Genomic DNA, 16494 nt, shown 5'->3' with positions numbered 1-16494 from the left:
GAAAGAACTCATTAATTACAATCGCGCGAGTTTTGGGTAGATTTCGCAAGAATGTTCCGCGCGCGCGCGCGCCCCATTCGCTGTGTAATGTTGAAAGAGCGGATTTTCACCGCTTTATCGACGGCCGATGGGTGTAAATGGCACAAAAATGATACAACAAATGATTGATAGTCGGCCGACGGTAGGCGGCTAGATACGAGAAACGGCGCAAAATGGTCTGCTCTGGGGTGAAAGTCTTCCCGGGAAAAGTCCGAACATCTCCCGCGCGTCCCGTTTAAGGTGCCGCGGCTGCCACGCGAGACAAGCAAGGTTCCCAACCATTAATTATAATTATCTCATTATGATTGTAAGATGATTGTTTCGTTTTCGGCATAATGTTGTTAACGCATTTGAACCCGCTGAACCCGACCGAGCTTTGACGGGTTAGAATTGACAGAAAGGTTACCCGTAGATGCACTGCCACGGGCGTTCCGAAATGAAGCACAATTTTAGATTGTGTGCTAATGTTAAACCCAGCAACATTACTTATACATACGTATTGTGAAATACAGCAGCCACCACTTTTTGAGCTACACAAAAATTTCACCACACAAAATCCGCCCACACAGTCCGCCACATTTATAAAGGGAAAACCTCGACGTCAAAATGTCAAACGAAGTGACCGACGTGCAAAAAAGAAATGATCATAAAGGTCAGCTAACTTACTGGCTCCGGAATGAACTTCCAAATTATGTCCCACGAAAATAACACAAACGGATTGCTATGAAACGAATGTTTAGTTGTAAGAAGAGAATGATGAAAAAGTTGGAAAATGCAATCGAACAAGCAAAATCGAAACCTATTGATAGTTGCCATAATTCGATTGGTGCTGATTTGTGCACAATCCACACACACACAGGGCGGCGGTGCCACAATGAAGTTCACAGTAAACACGTTCGCCTGTCAGCTATTTTGCGCATTCTGCGAAGCCTTTTGCCGAAGCCAGGCGGGCTCATTTCTCGCCGTTACTTCACCACGCAGAGCAGCAACATATTTCTCCGTACGAAGAAAACCCAGCATCACCACCCAACCCAGGGAAAAAGCTGCACACCCAATCTGGTCCAATCGGATGGAAAAATCGAACGACAAACAAAATTTGGTGAAAATCGATCTTTCGCCGATCATCTCTCAAATACGGGGCTCCAGGCCGCCGGCCGCCCACTCGACTCGCGCGACCCGTCAAAAATTCGCCAAATGAAGCACTTTTAAGCTTCTGCCCTGCTCTAATAACTCCGATCGTCACGGTACCGGCGGAGCGCCCGCTTTCAACGGGCAGGGACCAATCAAGCATAGACCGCGATAACAAAGCACCGCCACCAACCAACCAACCAACCAACCAAGCGTTCGTCGTCCTTGTTCGCTCATCGGAAGGATGTTTGTGTAACCGGTTTTGAAGGCTCGCAAGAAGCGCGTGCTCCACCAACGTGGCGGGCCGCCACAGCATCACTTGTGTCGGCCAGACTCGACCGTGTTGCCGCACGACCGACGGTCGCTGGGATGCTGCTGCTGCCGCCGCCCAACCGGCCGAAAGAAGATGATTAAGGCCACATTCAATTAATTCGATTTTGATCTAAATCCGATTACACAAATTGTGCGTTCAATCAACAACATCGCTACGATCGCGGGCGCGCAAGCGCACACGCCACAGACACAGGATACCGACCGATACAAACCGGGGGGCGGCCATCGCCTGACCCTTAGCATCACCACCACCCTACGGACGCAAGTGGGAAGACCACCGCACTATGGGGTATTTGTAAGGGGCAGGCGGACATTGATTATTTCGCGAAGAATATGGGGTTTTGATAAACTGGTTTGTTTGCTTTGCATGTGGTTTTATTTAATTCAACATTTTAGCGCTAATACACGCGTTCTAAAACACTAAATTAGCCACTTTTCGATATTTTAAGATATTTTAACGCCCCAAGTTATGCAATCGGCATGACAACTGCTCGGATGTCAATCATAGTTAAGACTTAAAGGATAATCAACTACAAATATTGAAATTCTTATCACTTATGCCTGTAACAAAGGAATATTAATTAATTGATTTCTTCATTCAAACTCATATCGGGATTGTCTACTTCCTAACAAGTCCTAAGCGTTCGAAAAAGTTAGCTCTCATGCCTGTTCCTGTTCACGCAATTTTTCTTGCTCTTCTCAGGCCCGGATCAACATTTTCGATACATCAAAATTTAATATCAAAGAGGAATCTATTACCTTTAATAATTTTAATAATTAATATGATGCACTATTGTTTGAAAACTGTGAAAACAGTTGCTTTGAAGAAGTCAACAAAATTTACCTCAAAAGAGACATTTGTATCTCTTTTTTGACTTTGACAGATCAATTCCTGAAATTCAAGTAACACGGAAGGCTTTTTTTTAAAGGAAATATAACTGAAGCCTTCAAACTTTGAAAGCGCTTAATGTCCGCCTTTTCCCCATAGTGCACCGGTAAGCTGCACATTGGCCGGGACCGTGAGCAACGCTTCATTTTAAGCTCATGGGCCACGATCTGCTCGAACGAAACGAAAAGGTTGATGCTATGCCACCACATGCCACCTTCGCTACGAGTGAGGCCCCGCGATTGTTCACCACCGCCATGCCAGGATAATGGACGCGTCCAGTCGAACGGAGATATCGGGGGCTGGATTAAAATGCCAACCAGCCCATTGGATATTCGGTGCCCAAGTGGCTCTGGGTGGCCGCACACAACACGGAGACAACAATCCGTGTTAATCACTTGTAAATCGATGCTAACCGGCAATAATTTCCACCGCAACACGATCCCCTGAAGAACCGAGGACATGATGCCTTAATCGTTACGCATGCAAAGCTTGAGACAACTTTTGTAACCGTGGCAGATCTGGTCGTCGCTTGTTATTTGGCGCTTTGTAGCCCGCAAAAAAAATTGGGTTCATAAATTAACAACTCGCAGCACATGACCATGAATACGCCCCGGGGGAGCCCCATTTGGTCTGGGGTTTAGAAAAATGAAATTTGGCTCCATTTTCGGCCGTCGGCAACCGGCACTCGTCGGAACATTGAAAAACAAGGGGCAAAACCAGTGCATGATCAGGTAATGAAAATTAGCCGAACATCGGTACCGGTGTGTGCTGTTTCCTCGCTAGGATCGTGTGTGTGGTAAGTGTGGGCATAAATTACAGCATAAATTAGATATTTGGATCAAAACAACACAATACAAACGGGCCGGAAAACGGGGCGCTGCGGTCCAACCGAGTTTTACGACCGAACCGCCGACGGATATGTCGGAACCGCTTGTTGCGTACGTGTAAAACAAGAAACACTCCTGAGCCCGAACCGGAGGAACAGAAAAAGGCGTCAAAAGCACCAGGCGCCCGCGGGGAGGACATTCGGAGATCCTTTGTCGGACCGTTTGTATGTAAGGTAAACATTAAATGGTACAAAATTGCGGCTCACCGGGCGCCCTGCTACGCTTCTGGAAGATACGCGATTTATTGCCAGCCGGAACCGGATACATCGGTTCCGTACTCACTTCTTATTGGGGGCGGCCGCATTAATAAACTCTTCGCGTTAAATCGTAGGTTCGGAATTAAAATCGAAACAAAAGAACGGTGAAAAAATCGTCAAAATTGTCAAAGAACGACGACCTTTTTTTTCTTTACCCCACGAAAGGTGCGATCCTGGCGGCCGATGCGCACGGGCACGTCAACCCCGGAGGACAGCAAAGTCTGAACTTTGCCGTCAAAGCCCAATGCGCTGCGCAGCCCCAAGACACACCCGAGCGAACTGTGATACATAATTAATTGAGCTATTAAATTATGATTTATGATGGTAGTCACCGACCCGGTCATCCGGTGGGCAGGACGACATTCTGCCACCGTCATCCAGAGCGGCGCGAGTCGATCGATGGTTGCGTCGAAAAAGGCAAAAACAATGTCTGGCTAAATTCCTTCGCCAGGAGGGCCACCGGTGATGGCGGGCGTGCAAGAAACAACAACAACCGCCCCACCACCGCGCGCCAAGGTCGTTGTCTAACGCTGTCTGGAAGGCGCCCCAACCCGCTGGGCGGCAAGGCAACACTCTTGAGGAAACGGAGCACCAAACTCGCGTGATGGTGTAGGTGTTCTGGCTGGCTGGCTGCTGGTGCATGATGAATGAGTGCCTCCGTAGAAGGAAAATTGTTTTTGTTATTACTTCCCAGCTTATCGGCGCTTCGTCCCCAGCCCCCAGGTTACTTCTCGGCGGCGGCGGCGGCAGCAGCAGCAGAGGAAGAACCCTTCAGGCTCGATTATGTCATAACTCACGATGATGAAGCGCACAATAATACCGGCATAATTAATAGGCCCCGGCGCCACATCAGAAGTCGATGGAAGGACCCGAACTTCGGCGTCACCAAGTGATGGAAGCGAAGTTTGACACACCAGCGGCACCAGGGATTGAGGTTACTCCCGGTGCGATCGGGTGCGATATTGGTGGTCGGAGGGTCGGGCTTATCACAGGCCACCCGGGGTGGATTCCATACCGGTTCAATGTCAGAGGTGTGTTCCAGCTCGGTGGATCCATCAAAGAATGTAATTCGCTGGCAGTTCTTGAGGTAAGCCCCAAGAAGACCATAATACCTCCTTTAACCGATTGCGGTTCGATCTTCGTGATGGATCCCACGATGCATGCAGCATTTGAACCCGTTCTGAAGCTGCGTAATGAGCCGTAATTGATAGGCTCTGATTCACGCCCACGTCGTCTTGCGCAAGGATATCGCATCATCCGCAAATTGTGATTATTCAGCAATCGAAACATCGAAGCCACCACCAGTAGCGAACCATCGTGCTTCCGACATCCAACTGTCGTGGGCCAAAGTTTTAACCTTCAAGTTTGCCTTCCGAGATTGATGACCAGCATGCGCCAGCAGAAGAAAGCATCAACTACCAACCGTAAGTCCACCGAAACTACCAGAGTTATCACCAGCAGAACGGAGAAAACAGCCAGAATCGGACACCATGCCAAAACCGAGACTAGCGCCAAAGCTGCTATCAATTACCGGTGCTACGATGCTCCTACGTGCCGACACTGATCACGCCCGAAATCTGCGAAGCTCATAAAAAAGCACGCCCGCCTCAAAACATGACCACATCCATTGTCTACCTAATCGGACGGAAGAAGAAGTGCGAGTTAGACGCTGGGCTTAAGCATGGGAAAACAATGGGTAGCCCTCAAAATTCCTTCCTAAATAAACAGATCTCTATTTGTGTTGGGAACTTCCCTTTTGCGACCAAATTCGCAAATGATATCCTAGAAAAACTATATAGCACATTAAACACACAAACCCAGAGAGAGAGGACCCACCAGCGATTTGGCCCGATGCTTCTGCGTACGAAAAATCGATCTGCTTACTCTTGAAAATCTGTTTGCGTTACTATAATCCTCGTCCCTTTCCGTTCATGCTTTATGCAACATCCCCTGGCAGCACTCCGAACCCTTTGCGCAGTCTTTAACGTAGCGCAAACACAAAAAAAAGAATCCCATCATCAACTCCACCAGCGAGCACCAGTTTATCGCTCGCTGCCCAACACACATAGCCGGTACTTCCTCCCTAGTAGCAACAACATCCTCTTCCACCTTCATGAATTACTCACAACGCATTGGGGCACTACGAAACAATTCCGTGCCGCTTGCGCCCGGTTCCCGGCATAGTTTATGTCCTGGGCCCCGCAGTCTTCACAACAATGATCTTTCGGACGTTTGGATCATAGCAACACGACTTCCGCCAGCGCGCACGCCACAAAGTATGGCCGGTCCCGGTCCGGTGGTCCGTTTCTTATCAGTCGGATAAACAAACATCAATTATTCCTCAATCCTCCCCGGTGCACGGCGGAAGGACGCGAAGCGAGTTCCGTCCGCCGGGCGGATGGTAGCTTACAGAAGCCCGCCCGAGAGCTCCATCGGACGTATCGACCCGAGAATGCTTCGGGTATATTCCTTCGTATCACCAATGGTGTTGGGAGTTATGGTAAACAAACGCTAGTCCGTGGTTCGCCCACATACTTCTTGGCGTTGGCTGCCCCCCGTTTCGTCGTGTGCTCCGCCGGATCTTCTCGGGGCCGAGTCAATACCATTTTTCCCGACGGCGCCCCCCAAGTAGACCGCGCGGATGAAATGGCCGATGCCAAACCCAGAGCCCGCTGCGGAAAGTGGGAACCAACGAAACAAAAAAAACAACAAACGGACAACAAAACAACAAATCTAGGATTCCAGCGACTCCACTCATCCTCGTTCTCCCTGGCAGATGATCCCTACGCTATACGAAACTATGGGCCTGGACCGTCGTGGGCCGAGTTTCTACACCGCGAGGCTACATTCTTTTCAGATCCGATGCTTTCCGGGCACAACGATCGCCCCAAACCAAAGGTGCCGCGCGGTGGAGTCGCCTTGTTCCGGGGATACTGAAAAAGACCAATACAGTTCGCGGCCAAACCACCGACCAAAACAACAACAAAAACCTACCCATACCAACCTGCTCGAGATATCGCCCATTCACGCCGAAAACGAAAGCGATGGAGCCTAACAATTTAACCTTCGCCGGAGAGAGTGTTTCCGGGGAAAAGCACGAAACACTGACACGGCAATGTTTAGCTTCCTTTCCTAATCCTTTAGTTTGTATGGTTTGGATTTTGTAAGATTCGCAAAGGAATGACTTGCTCCCCTTTCTAATCTAAGGGTCACAGGATTAAAAAACCACACGAAAAGAGATTATCGATTGGGAAAAGTGTGCAAAAGCTTTCGTTTTAAGTCCATAACGCTGAGGTGCGAGGCCTCTTGACGTCTAGATTTTGCATTATGATTAATTAGTGAAATTTTCTCAACCTACGGCAAAGTGAAGTGTAAACTGAACAATACAGCACCACCCTTTAGCCGACGACGAAGAACAACTATTAACCAACATTGGTTAAGCATAATCATCAAGCGGCGGAGGAAAACCACAAAGATGATGATACGGAACAGCTCAGAACAGGCGTGCTGAAGCCACCGAAGAAGCCCAGAAGTCATAGGCGTCTGTGGCCTGGGCCATGCACGATTTTGCAGCATCATCAGATCAAAGGCTGGCTCGGTGGCGAAGGATTAAGTTCACTAAAAAATACTCCCTCGAACATTGGCTCCCACGAAGCGGCGAAGCCTGCGAAGCGACGATGAGCCGTGTTGTTAAGAGGGCATAAAGTGGTATCCACTTACTCGCCAATCATGCCGTCTTCGGCGTGGCGCGCCCGACGAAGCATAGGGGTTGTTGTTTGCTAAGAAAGAAAGCGCACAGAAAAAGGGAACCACTTTTTTCTTCGGTTCGGAAGAGAAACCATAGCGCGGCTCACAACCACTTTTCGATCTTCCACTTCCAAGTGGTACAGGATTCTCGAGAGCTCAAGCTCTAAGATTTTATACACTTTTTCTTTGGTGGAGGATTAATTAATTAATTGATTGGGGATTGGTTCAGAATAAGGTTTTTATGACTCACGTGTAAACTGGAAAGTTGACACAGCGCGCCTGTTGCGGTAATTTGTGCAGGCTCCATGCAGCTCAATCTAACTATTTGGAGAATTTTCTACTTGCGGCTAAGACCGTTCTCCTCATTTCTATTTGGTCCTATTTCAAGCTGCTTTCCAAGTAAACTTACCACCGCCCATTTTCTGCCTAGTCAAGCAATAGAAGTAAGCAAAGCGGGATCTGAATGTGAAACCTTCACCGGAAAACTGACGATAATAAAACAACCCCGGCGTAGAAAATTTTCCAATTATTTTCCCGCGAATGTAACATCTCAGCTTCATTTCAAAGGCCGTCAACTACGACGCTCTTTGCTATCGGCGGTTTTAGACGCGAGTGTACAAATAAACAATTTGAGCCCGTCTCTGCTCACGATGCATCTAATAAATAAACGTTCACTGATTTCACGCTCCGAACTAAACCGACAGAAAGTCGCATGTCACACTATCGTTTACGCAAATGGATAACGAATGTCAGCATCAGAGAAAATCGATCGCCAAACGGTGCATCCTCTGACGGTCGTGTTGCGACGCCGCAACGGACCGCTAATAAGTGGGCTGTAAATAACGATTCCCCGTCGGATGTTAAATGCACACCAAACATCATCTGAATGCTGGTACCCGGGGGATCTTGACCTTGAGGAACGGCAAAAGAGTATTCTGAGTGCAAGAAGCTCAAGCATCGTCTACAGCAGTTTACACCCTAATGAATGTTGCGAACAAGCGAAAAAGTGCAATTCATGTCATGTCTTTTGTATTGCAAATCATTCCGGCAATATATTGAACAACTCATTACAGTTCGTCGATAAATAAAACATCCTCAATTTTAACATAAGACCATGCAAAAATATCAGTTAATATTCATTATAGTGATTAAATTGTTATTTGCAAGAGTAACCACAAGAGGTTCAAAGAGCAATTTTATGTTCTCCCGTGCCAACCACCGCTCAATTAATGCAGAACCGCCAATTTGCTAAAGACAACCCGCCTCCGGAACACATTGGGCGTGCAAAACCAATCGAAAGCGCAACAACTAAGTAGCAGTTATGACCTCTGCAGTTGTTGACAAATATGCTTTGGCTAACCCAAATCTTACTTCATTACCGGCACCGCACACATAATATCCCTTGCTGCTCCACCATCTTCTGCAAGACCGATACTTCCGCTAACCGAGAATTTATGGGGAACCTTTCGCCATCAGCTGTTGCCACCGTAAACTATACCGGTTAATATTGGTGGGGCGCTGCTGTTTCTTCACAGTATGAGAGCGTCAGAGAGCAGGAGATGATTGGGGATTGCCGATACCGATCGATAAGCGCGACAGTAGTAGGACCTTTAAGCTAGAAGTATATTACGTTGCCGACCGGCTTGTTGAAGGGACTTTGCCAAATAAATGAGAACTAATAACCATCACAGTGGCAATTCTCTGGAGAGTACCATCTCGCAGAATTAGCCGACAAGGTGGTTACTCTACTTGCCACAACTTCCCGATATGCTAAAGTAACGGTAATAAATAGACCGAGAAGAGTCACCATAGCTTGCCTCATAAACATTCCCAACCACACAGCATCGCGAATGAACGATGAACTTTATGCAACTACTTGGCGCTCAAGGGGCCTTCGCAAAGCTGGCTTCAAACAAAAGGCGCGAACTTGAAACAAGGTTATGGCCAACAACAGTACGGTAGGATCATGTTTCGGATTTCATTTCAGAGTCAATCTTCTTGGATCGCTCATCATCATTCGTCTGACGTTCAGTTCCGGCCAGCCCACTTTATCATCTTTATCATCATCGTTCGCATTATCCCAACGGCCGGTGTGTCTAAAACACTAATGCCCCGGGGGGTGGTGCTGCGCCTTGAGAGTAAGACAGCGGAGACACACAGCACCGGTGAGCTTCTAGTTTATCTAAACCCAAGACACACCTAGCTAGCAGAGGGGGAGAGAGAGAGAGAAAGAGCGGCCTCCAGAGCACCGGTTGTTATGCTGCTGCCCAGAGAAAGAGGGTGCTCTGTGCGCTAACATTGACGACACCACAAACACACATGGCGGCGAAGAAGCGTTCGCGTGACAAATGACTTGCACGAACCAAAAGCCCGGACTGGTTCTGTTGGCGTTGTTTCGATCCCGCCAAGGCGCAAAATGTGAGGCGACAGCAATTTATACTTATTAATATGACCTCTTCCGTGCATTTTCGCTGCTTCGTTCCGTTTAGATTCAATCACATAAATCTGAGTTTACCGGAACGGAGCACTGGTGGCCCGCGGTCCGTCGGTAAACATTCCGAACACACCGTGCGATGGAGCGCATAGAATTCGCCCAAGTCATTCTGAATTTCTGTCACTTTTTGTAGTCAAACTTTTGGCGTCACATTTTCAGACCTAAGGTTCTTGAGCATCTGGGAGACTCACGACACTACTTCTCTGTGACGTAAGCCGTACGACATGAGCACCCACGACGAAGTACACGTGACAGCGGAGTAGTAGTATGTAACTCGGCGACTACAAAAAACAGGCTATTTGTTGATTCACAATCCGCGCGCAAGAGCCCGGAGCAGGTCGGACCGAAACACAAACAACGAGACTCTAGCGGCAGTGAAATGCAGGACCGACAGCGCCGGCGGCAACCACAAAACCGCATAACAAGCGTAAAGCAGGAAAGCAGGAGTTCCCGCTCCGTTTCGACGTCCGCCGGAGTGTGCGCACCGAGTTAATGGCCAACCAACCTGTCTGATTTCGCTAATATACTACCGCTAAATGCGACACCCGCGGCCCGTCATCCTCGGCCACGTTGCGCACTGCCTGCCTGCCAGCAGCCGTAACCCGACCCCTGCTTCTTCTTCGTGTAGCCGGTCATCGTCAGTCGATTGGTGCTCAATGCTCAATTATCGCCCGTCTGACGTTCATTAGCAGCAAAGCAACGGAGAGCCGGTTGCTGCGCGGCTATTTGGCTTCCGGACGAACGTTGCACTTCTGGAGGAGACCTCCTCCTAAGCGGCAGAGCCGGTTGCTTCTAATGACTATTGTGAAACGTGATGATGTAGGGGAGGCGCGTACACGCCTCACGGCGTTGTCCATAATTCAACTGGCTGCTGCTGCACCCGGTGCGTAGTAGTTAACAACCCAGAGTAACCCCCAATCCGTTCGGTGGAGCGGGGCGTCCTTAATTGCGTCAGTAATACTTTATGAGAGCGGGAAGTCGCGCGAACGCCGATCCCTGTGCGTTGGCATTCGAGAGGATCCATGGGAACGCGGTAAAGAGACCACGGCAAGAGTTGTCATGTGGCAGTGGTGGGCCTGATGTAGTACCACCTTTACCCACCGGATTATCCGGTGTCGTGCGGTTGCATCGGGCGTGATTTTACCAATCTCGGCAGCTTCCGAATGGCAGTTCGGAGCAGCAGTTCGGAGGTAGATTGCCCTCGGGCCGCTTGAATATGCTTGAATATTTTCGACAACTGTCGAAATTGAATCAGCAAAACACTGTATAACATTTGCATCCTTCGCGCCTTAGCAGTGTTTATTGCAGCTGCGGATTTCAGGATAATATTCAGGAGGATCAGAAACGCATTATGCTTGTCGGATCGGTGTTGTGTAAATCCCCAATGAAAGTTACGGGGTCCGGGGCACGTGTTTACCCGCCATGGACTCACCATCTCGGTTTGCTGTTTGGAGTGACCACCTAGGCTCCTCAACGTACGCCTATGTTCTCTGTCCAATTTTTCCTGCAACTTCCGGTGTAGGAAGCACGCACCGGCTATGTTCCCCCCCGTACATCGGAAATGCAATTAAATCGATGCAGTTCACTGATGAAGTTGTGTGCACAACGTAGTCCAGGGTCCTGGTCCAGACCAGGGAGACCTAGCAACCGAGTGTGTGTGTGCCCCGACTTGTTAACTCGCCTCGTTTCCTTAGACGTAGGGGTTTACCTTTTCGCCGTTACCCGTACACACCACCGTAGCAACGTAGGTCGTCCAGGTCGTCGTATCGGATCCCGTCGGAGTCGCCCCGGAAGCCCCAACACGGTGCCCAGGCCAGCAAACTAATCGAACCGAACGACGACCACAAACAATGTGAATGATGAAGGAAAATCCCGATAATGGATTGTTTAGTGCATGTACGTGTTGTCATAATATGTCCGCATGGCAGTGCTTACCAAAAGGCACGAGACGGACCCGAGGTCCCCAGGACTCCGGCTCAGCTCCTGTAGCCCATCCCCGCCGGGGGGCAGGCAAACCGCATCCCGTCTGCGTATCAAATTCAACTTATGAAATTGGCGAAGACTAATATAAATTAATTTCCCCGGCGCTTCTCGGGTCTCGGAGTGGCGCAGCGCGTGGCGGTCAGTCGATTGCCTTGTTGAGAACAGTGTTAACGACACTCGAGCGCGCGCGCACACACACAAGCACACGCATACACCGGCATACACACTTGTGGTGTTCGATGTTCGCATCTGCATAACATATCGAAATATAGCCCTGCGGCATTTGCCCAGCGAGAGAGTGTGTGCCGAAGAGGTAGAAGTACAGCTGTCCTAACTCCGGAAGGACACGCAAGTCAGCATGGGTGCTGTAGGAAGAGGGAACGCCTAACACCGAGCCGGGTGCCGCAAGGACTTCCGAACGGTCTGCAGTTTGTTGCAAACACCAGATTAACTAAGCCAACACGAGCACGTGTAAGGCACGATATGAGATTTCTCCTCCGTCGGCTGTGTCTGCGCCTTTTGCTCGTCCCTATTAATAGCCACCTGCAGCTTCCTGCATCCTAGCAGCGCGCGCGCGCCAGTATAACTTGATGAAAATTGTCTCTTAACCTTAAATGCGCCCCGGAAGAAATCAGCCCTCGTCTGATGACCTCTGAGGGAAGGTGCAAACGAAATTACGTTAAAAGGTTTCATATTTTCATTACAACTCTCCCGACGCCGACCGACCAGCCAACCGGCCATCCTTCCGTAAACAAGGTGCCCTCTGGTGTGACCGATCCTGACCGGCGTTGAGCGTTCACACCGTCTCACCATTTATTGGCGAGGCGCTCACGACCGACGCAACGGTCAACATTACACGAACCTCCTCTAGGAGCAGGATTCCACATGTTCCACACTCCCGCAGGGCGCACTAGTGGCCCATGTTAAGTAAACGAATGAAATTTCATTTAAAGCATATTAATTTCGACATCGCATCGACACTCTCGCCGCTCTGAGAGACATTCGCACTGCGCCCCTACGACACGATGACAGCTATATGAGAGGAACCACTTTCCCGACAGTGGAAAATTTCTTGGCACTTCACACACACACGGCACACGGTTGGTCTGAGGTCGGCTGATTCTTCAAAGTTCGGTACAGCGCAGCAGCGCCGGAGCGCCGCACTTGACTCGACTCTCGACCGTTGACCGGAAGATAACTAGACGGGGGTGTGCAAGTGTGAACTTTTTGCTTTTGTGGAGTGCCAGGGACGGGGGGGGCTTCGTCACCGCCGCGTAAAAGCGTGCATCACGCGCTCGATACGGTCGGTCATGTCCATGTCCTCCTCCGCCATGCGGGGTTATAAGTGCGCCGCGCGCTATCTTCTTGACCGGAAGGCGTTACTCTCACGCGGTTTCGCCTAAGTGGTGTGTAAACGCGATTGTGGGCGAAGCATCGAGCACCATCGAAAGAGCTCTGTGTGTGTGTTGATGTGTGCTGTACATGAGAAAAGGGTTGGAAAAATTCTTCCGCTTTACATAGCACTCAGATGGGGGTTGAAGCAACGATAGATCGCTCCGATAACGCTGCGCACCGGAAGACTGTTAACAGTAGAATTGACAAGCCGATTTTATTGATCAAGCTAAAATTAAGAGGAACTAATCATAAGATAAATTCAGGGACAGCATCGCTTCAAGCTAAACATATTTAATTTCACAGGACGTGTTAAAGATGGTTCGATAACGTTTGAAAAGAGGTACTGTTTGTCACAGTGTTATCCCCACCGAAACCAATCTACCAGCGCATATCGAACCGATCAGAGAGAGAGAGCACATACATTACGAACTCCTCGAAACGCGTTTCAATGTTTGCGTTACAAAAGAGAATCGTTCGTTCTCCACTGTCGAATGGTTGGTCAAAAATGGCTCGCATCCGGGCCGATTCCTTCGCACAAAGCACTGTGTGGTGGTGTAACCCAGCCAGCCACTGGTGGTAGCAGGATTGTGACTCACGGTAATGCTATAAAACATAACGAGAAAAGGAAAACGACCATTAGGTAAATATTTTAAAGTGGCGCAGTCAGCACCGCAGGGGACGGTTTCAATTTTAATCCGGTCCATATCTTGGCATCGGGGCCACTACTAGTCGGAGCCGGAGCTACAACGACAATGTGGCGCGATGCGTGCGAGATACTATCAAATTTCGCCCGTGAAATAAATTTCCGTCCATGTCGTCCCACGATACTTATCATACGCTATCGTAACGAGATTTTCAATTTTATAGAGGCCCCATTCGGTGGCATTAAGCAAACACAATCGCGCTATCGTCGGGCAACGCTGAGGGGGCCCGCCGAGCATATGCTAACCGACCGACGAGAAGGACGGTGTAGGTTTTGGCCGGACGACCAGAACCGGGGCGCGGATACGCCTAACACGGAGCAGAAGGATAGCGGCAACAAAAAAGACTCTCGAATCCGTGTGTGCAACCTTCACCAGGCTTCACACCGCGAGCGATGGGCTTAACAAGCTTAGTGGGCGCGCGCGCATAACCACCAATCAACTGTCATCCGCACAATCGTTGTCAGTTGGCGCCCTGTCCGCCGAAGTGGGTCGTATCGACGACGGTGACGAACTATATTCATCGATGACCTTTGCAAGTTTAGCCAGCAGAAAAAAGTATATGCGGAAACATCCAATAAACATCCCAAGGGTTAATGCTTTATCGCTATCGATCAGCAGAGCCGAGGGGGCCAGGGGCACACCGGCAAAAAGGACATCGTCCTATATCGGTTGCAAGTGAGAGTCGGGGACAAAGGGACCCACATAAAACGGAGGGATGACAAACCACGACGACACGGCGACGACACGTTGACACACTGCGAATGGCGGCGCACACAGACACACTTGAGAGGGAGGCTGAAATGTTGATTTTGCAACCCAAATGGAACACACTTATTGCAAGAGGCGCCCCGACGACAGACAGGACCGGAAAGGACACAACAGCCTCTGCTATTGCTTCCGCACACGCGACGACCAACGATAGCGCGCAACAATTTGTAGTTGACATTTTGCGAAAATGTGCAATTTGGATTCGGGAAAATACCCATATTTCTGTGTCCGAGAGAGAAAAGAGAGGCCAACCGGCCGCCGGAAGGACGGCACAACACAGCCTGCTGACAGCCGAAAATGGGGTGCAAAATATTTGGGACGAGTAAAGTGTGCACACACACACACAAACCAACGAACGGATCTTCTGTCGGTCGCAAAAAGGATGTTTCCCGGTGCCCTTTGACCTAATCCATGGGGATAGCGCGCGCAAGCTGGCGGGTGATGACGGGTCCAGCCGCCACGGTGGAGGTGGCTTACCGGTCGGAAGGGATAAGAAAATTGACCTCCAAGTGGATGTGTGGGGGGGGCTTCTCAGCGGGGGCTGAGAAGCTGCCCCGAACGACAGCAATAATGCGCCGGGCAGATAACGACCAGCCGCCGCTGACGCAATATACAAAAGAAAGAAAGGTCCGACGGTCCAGTAATCCTTTCCGCTTTCTTCCGTAGTCACCCCAGCCAGCCAGCCGAAGGAGTATCTCGCCAACATAAACATACACACACGCACTTACTGAGGGCCAGGCAACCAGTTGGACCAGCGTCCAGCAGCCCGCGCACCGGGCGTAACAGATGAACAAGAAAATGAAAATAACCCGGCACCGGATGACCGTTTGGCAAGACGACGACGCCGAGAGGACACTAACGGAAGTCCGTTTGCTTCGAGCGGCCGGGGAAGTAACATTAGTACATCGGAAAGCGCTGAGTATGTACGGGAAACATATGTTCAATATACGATTGCCTCTCGCCGCCGCCAGGCTTCCTGATCGTCGAGTCTACAAGAGTGTTGCCGAAGAAAAGGATGCTTTTGACACACGACGCACGGCTTAGCGTGCTGTCTTTTTAACGGAGCTTTATCCTCGGTGTGCCATATTCGACGAGGGGGGGGGCGACACCAACCGATTGCGCCAACTAAACCAACGTGCGGTGTCCAACCACGGGAAGTATAAAAAAGGATCGAAAATAATGTGGAATGTTACTTTCCAATTCGATTGCCCGATTATTGCTCGTGTAATTACAGTGTCCCCCCCCGGGCTGTGCTAGAAATGGGAAGGTAAGGTCTTTAAATTCCTCAGATGAATTATTTCGTGTTTAATTTACAATTAAACTTTATCCTTGAATTCAAATTAAAAAATATACCAATCGGCTGAATAATTTTGAACGAATAAAAGAAAATGTTGTTACGACTTCAGGCAGAGTCGAAGAGTGTCTTTGTTTTATTAAACGTCATCATTACTCTATTCAACAGGGTCGACTTTCTCGCATTCCTAATAGTTCTGAAATTTTAATTCATTTTGTTGTTAAATATGATTTTTCATGGATTATTGAATTATAATTTAATTATTAAACTTGCCCACTTTTATTTTCCTTCGAGTTACGCTTATTGAATGTTCCATTATTCAATTGTAATTATTTTAATTATTCTTCAATTATTCGTTATTAGATTTCGGTACTGAGACTTGCATTAGTCTGTGGAATAAAGTATTTTTTGTGGATAACCCATGTAAAACCCTCTTTGTCTAACTTTACTCTGCCGCAGGCTTGTTACGTCGAACGTACCGGATGTTGCCTTCGATCAGTTCGAATTTATTCCTACCAATTCTTCATGATTCCAGCATAGCAACGTACTGCGGAGGAACGCATAATCGAAAACGCG

This window comes from Anopheles cruzii, chromosome 2 (assembly GCF_943734635.1).
Source record: "Anopheles cruzii chromosome 2, idAnoCruzAS_RS32_06, whole genome shotgun sequence".
Classification (NCBI taxonomy): Eukaryota; Metazoa; Arthropoda; class Insecta; order Diptera; family Culicidae; genus Anopheles; species Anopheles cruzii.
This window is presented reverse-complemented; position numbering follows the sequence as displayed.